Below are 5,685 nucleotides of genomic sequence, written 5' to 3' on the forward strand. Positions count from 1 at the left end.
CTCCTCAGCGCTCTCCCGGGGGGTAGCGACAGCTCCCGCCCCGCCCCTCCAGTCGCGGCTAACGGCTATAACGGCCCGGCTGGCTGCCCCCGGGCGTGGGGGAACCAGGGCACCGGCCGCTTTTTCGCGGCAGCTCGAAGCGATTCGGAGAGTTTCTTGTCGACGCCCGAAAAGCTTTCCCACAGTCCCAGCCCCAGGGGGCTCTGTCGCCACTTGTGGGGCCACGGCGCCGGAGATGCCAACTGGTTCAGAGACCCTGAGGTGCGAAGGTCTCATTGTGGAGTCCTACGCGGTACAAAGCTCACCCAACTTGGACTTGGATTTAAAGCACATAATGTAGCCTTGTTTTGCACATCTTCTGGAGGATTCACTTTTTCACACGCTTAGAGGGAAACCACAGTTCAGTTCTAAATCGTGCTGTGTTCCGCATTTTTGCTTGGGTTTAACCTGAAAGCCATAGACAATCTGTCAAGGTTGTTTCTGTTTCCTCTGACTGTTCATATTTATCTGCCTTCCAAATTCACATCCAAATGCATGGTCACCATTCTGAAACACAGTTTAATATGTGCATACTCCACATCTCTCCTTTTGTCTCCTTGAAAATTTATTGTGAGTCTTGTCTCCGTACCTTCAGTAAAACATCCTGAGTTGGAAGGGACCCACAAGGATCATTGAGTCCAACTCCTGTCCCTGCGCAGGACAACCCCACAGTTCACACCATGTGTCTGAGGGCTTGTCCAGTCTCTTCTTGAACACTGTCAGGCTTGGGGCCGTGACACCTCCCTGGGGAACCTGTTCCAGTGCTCCACCACCCTCTGGGGGAAGAACCTTTTCCTAATGTCCAACCTAAACCACCCCTAGCGAGACTGGCACCTTGTATGTACATACATATCCCCTGTGGTAGAAGTGTACTAAGTTAGAAGGTGAGTACTTTGCATGCCTTTCAAAGTATTGGGAAGTGAGGTAGAAATTTATTAAAAGGACTTGAGACTTCATACATTGGTGGAAGTACTGAAAAGTAACCAAATAAATTATTCTACCGCTAACACTGGAGGTACTCTTCACACTATACCTTTTGGCAGTAGCATGGTGCTCACATTCTTAATGTATAACTTGAGTCTAATAATTCACTGCTACTTCATGAACTCAAGCACTTAAAAAAAAGAAAGCCCATCTCTTTTCATATTGGCTAATACTTCTGTATTGCTCTAAAAGAAAGATATTTTAGGTAAAAGGAAAGCAAAGGTTTGTGAAAACAAAACTAAAGCAACACAAATTCATACTTGATCTTTCTGTAGGTAATCTGTCATCTAGTAATTTAAGTAGCAGAACTTTATAGCTGACAGAAAGCATTCATTTCTTTTCAAGTTAGAAATGCAAAAATAATGGAACAAAATTTCTATTTAAGCTGTCTTAATATTTGCATCTTTGTTTTTTTCCCTTGAAACAGCAAATTAAAAGAAATACTATACTGGCACTATATCTAGTCTCTTTGCTAAATAAATGGATGGCAGATATATATCAATGTTCACCAGATTTATGGAAGCAGCATTTGACAATGTTTTGCCAGTAACATAGTATTCCATTTTGATTCTTTGCTGAAAGAGGGTCGTATTCACTTTATTTACTGCATCGACATTTAAGTGACATTGTTGGAAAAATGTTTCATCCACCACTCTGCAAAATCACATTATACTAACTATAGTTTTGTGAGTAATAAATAACTCGCTCTTAAGTGAGAGTTCAGTATTTAAATTCTTCACATGACTTTTTGTAGTGCCTGGACACTATTTGGAGTAAGAGAAAAAGGCATGTCTTTGGCTCAAGCAGGTGGTAACTTAGTGTTTGGCAATCACTCGCAAAGGCACTCTGTTGCTATGTAAACATTCCTTATAGCTCACCTGATGTTTCTTTACACTTTTATTGTAGAAGGTAGTCCAGTTAGTCTGTAACAACATATCATTTGAGCAGTGATTTTTTTTATTATTATTTTTTTATTTTTTTGTCAGCACCATTAGTACTTTGTTCTTCAAAAGATCATTAGGAGTTTCAAGGAGTAACAAATACAGGCTACTCATAAACTTGCGGGAAGTCATTTTATTTGCTGGTCTTGAGAACATTAGTGTGATTTTTAAAGAATGTCTATATATTTTGATTTATTGTGCTTTGGATGAATTATATTGAAACACTTGGCAGTATAAAAATATAAAGTAACTATGGGCTTTAATGTAGCTTCACTGGATTTTTGTAGATAAAAAATTAGATAGGAGCCAACACACATCCCAGAAGGCCAGTCATATCTTGGGCTGCATCAAAAGCAGCGTGGCCAGCAGGTTGAGGGAGGTGATTCTGCCCCTCTGCTCCACTCTGGTGAGACCCCACCTGGAGTCCTGCGTCCAGCTCTGGAGCCCTCAGCACAGGAAAGACATGGACCTGTTGGAGAGGGGCCAGAGGAGCCACAGAAATGATGAGAAGGCTGGAACCGCTCTGCTGTGAGGACAGGCTGAGAGAGTTGGGGTTGTTCAGCCTGGAGACAAGAAGCTTCCAGGGAGACCTTATTGAGGCCTTTCAGTACTCAAAGTGGGTTTATAAGAAAGATGGAGAGAGACTTTTTACCATGGTCTGTAGTGACAGGACAAGGAGTAATGGTTTTAAACTGAAAGAGGGTACATTTATGTTATACATAAGGAAGAAATTCTTTACAATGAGGGTGATGAGACACTGGAACAGGTTGCCCAGAGAAGCTGTGGATGCCCCATGCCTGGAACTGTTCCCAGGTCAGGCTGGACAAGGCTTTCAGCATCCTGAGCTAGTGAAAGACATCCCTGCCATGACTAGAGGATGTTTAAAGGTGCATTACAACCCAAACTATTCTATGAATCTGTGGTTTAGCAAAGTGATCAGACTACTTTCTATATGTTTAAAACATTGATATAAATTTATGCTTGTCAGTGCAATATCATATCATAATAATTAGAAAAATAGATGTGTCAAGATATTTAAATAATAACATCTGTGTCGGTGATTTGAAAACATAAGAAGGTAAAGGAAATGTTGTGGAAGAGACCTAAAATAGGCAATGCTGGTGGTACTTGTGTTCCCACTTATCTTCGATTTTACTCACAATCTGGTTTCCATGGATTTTATATATATTATATGTGAGTATTTTCTTTATTGCATTACTTTCTGAGGAAAGTCAGGTAATTTCAATTACCTAAGGAGCATAAAGAGATCTGTGCAAAGTGTAATGTAAGAAGCTCATTGTTTTGCTCTGTGACCTACCTAGCACTCTTCAATTTTCAAAACATTGTGTCCTTGAATAAGTTTTGCCTGGACACTTCCCATTTGAGAAGGGTTATACACTGGTTTTTAAACTTATCTCTTTCCCATTCTGCTCTCCTTACTGTTTGAACCTGTATCTGATTAAAAGAATGCACTCATTACTCAAATGCACTCCTGATGCCTTCTGGGTGTGTGCACCATGGACTTTTTCAGCTGCTGGTGAAAAGTTTATTTATTTTTCATTGACAGGCATTTTCTTTCTAACAGAAAACACGGGTAGCTAAAACAACTTGGGAGGAAGGGCTGGTTTGAAGGCTCAGGGACTGAAGCAATAGTGGGGCAATCACTTTTTCTATGTACATAAGCATCTCACTTTGAACACTGATAAGAAGAATATTCAATAGTACCTTTTAAATCTAGACAGGTTGCTTGCACACTTCACTTCTCTGGTGTGTGTCTATCACATCTAGATCATTTTTTAAATCTTTTTCTCAACATCAGAAGTGGCTAGTGGCTAATGATGTGCTAGGTCCAACAGAAAACCTCCTGGAAATGGGGACTACCTACTGCTGGAAAACCTGATCCTGTTTTCATTTGTTAAACTAGATTTGCCACAACAATTGACAGATGTTGGTTTGTCTGCCTTTACTGCAGTATATTGCTAAATACAGGGCATGCAGCTATTTCATTCTGTTTTTACCATGCTTTGCACATTGCTGGCTGCACCACTGTTTACTGCTTTCAAAAACTGCCTTTTTTTCCGTCTGGTTACTGTTGCCATCAAGGTCTAACAAGGCCACAGAGAGCAGCTACATATGCTTCAGGCTAATATTACAAAGCCTCTTTATCTTGGAACTGTTTGTCTCAAGCTGATACAAATGTAACAGACAGACTTACTTAGTATAATGTAATTCTACAAAACCTAAATATTTTGTCCAGTTTTGTCTTTTCAGTTTTAACAAACTACGTTTTCCATCCTTTCTTAGCCTTTGCCACTGTCCTTCATAGTTCTTTTATATCGAAGATTTGTGCTACTTAACAACTCAGATAAGACCACAAATAATATGAAATAAAGTCAGAAAGATTACTCTTGTTCAGTAAAAGTGCAGTGAAATCAGTATCATGAGGCCTAAGCAAATGCTCAGCTTTGCACCTTGCACTGTGATAACCTGTGGGAACAGATCAGCACTGTTTTCTTATTTGGGGGAGGAACTCTGGATGGAGGAAAAGCTGGTGCAACTCTGGGAGTCCCAGAGAAAAGATTATGAGCTACGCCTGGGTCTTGTCTGTCTGGGTCTTGTCTGTACCAGCTTTTCCACACTCACAAACAGCAGTGGCAGACAGAGGCATCAGATTTTCCAGTGGTACATTGTTGCAGCCCATTATCAGAGTTCAATGGGAGGCTGAAGTGGTGCTAGGGGCAGGAGAGGCCAGAGGCTGCCCATTAGGACCCACCTGAGTGGGTTGCTCCATCTTATAGGGCCATCTGCCACTGTCTTGCTGGAGAAACCCCCCCACCCCCGTCATTCTCCCTGGATGGGCCCTGGGGGATTCTGATTGTTCCTTGGAGGCTCATGGAGCAAAATTTCAAAGTCTATTTTTCCTGGAGATAACAGTAATTCACTGTAGGTGTAGGGTACAGGAAAGTAAAGGACTTGTGATGAATTCTTACCATGTTCTGAAATAAAATAGACATGAAGAACAACAGTTAATAGGGCTTTCCAAAAAGATCCTGTAGTAACTATTTCCACTCTACTCTCTTTGTAGTCTCTTAAGCAATTTTAGACATAAAATCTATATTTCCAAGCAACAAAGGAAATGGTTCATCCTAAACAGGTCCTTTATCTATTTCATCCTTCTGTCTGATACTGTGATCCATATTGTGTGATTGATAACTAATCAAAATTAAATGTTCTTCTAGGGTTCTGACTCTCCATCTTACTACTGTCAGGTAAAAAGAATGTGCCATTTGATACAGCCACTAAAATCTTCTTGAGCACTCCTCATCATTAAAGGCTCCTCCATTTCTTTCTGCTAAGTGTGATGCTGATTGGATTTAAAGGACTACTCTGCCCATTCTGACCATCAAACACATGCAGTCTGTTCTCTATGCTATTGCAATTTGTTAGGATTAACAAAAGGAACATAAATTCCATCACTATTATGTAACAATGACAACAATGTACTAAAAGCCCTGTGTTTTTAGTGTTAAAATACAAAATAATACCTTTTTACTCCTTAGAATAATCAAAACATTTGAGAGAACCAGACTTTACTCTGATAAACTCTATTCTACCCTAAATACGGTGCATTCTAACTCCCTGTTTAATTTAACTGATTTCAGTACTTGATGGCTCTTCATTCCGTCTTCCACAAAAGACAGAGCAGTTGATATTCTGCAGA

Source organism: Columba livia, chromosome 1, assembly GCF_036013475.1.
Source record: "Columba livia isolate bColLiv1 breed racing homer chromosome 1, bColLiv1.pat.W.v2, whole genome shotgun sequence".
Classification (NCBI taxonomy): Eukaryota; Metazoa; Chordata; class Aves; order Columbiformes; family Columbidae; genus Columba; species Columba livia.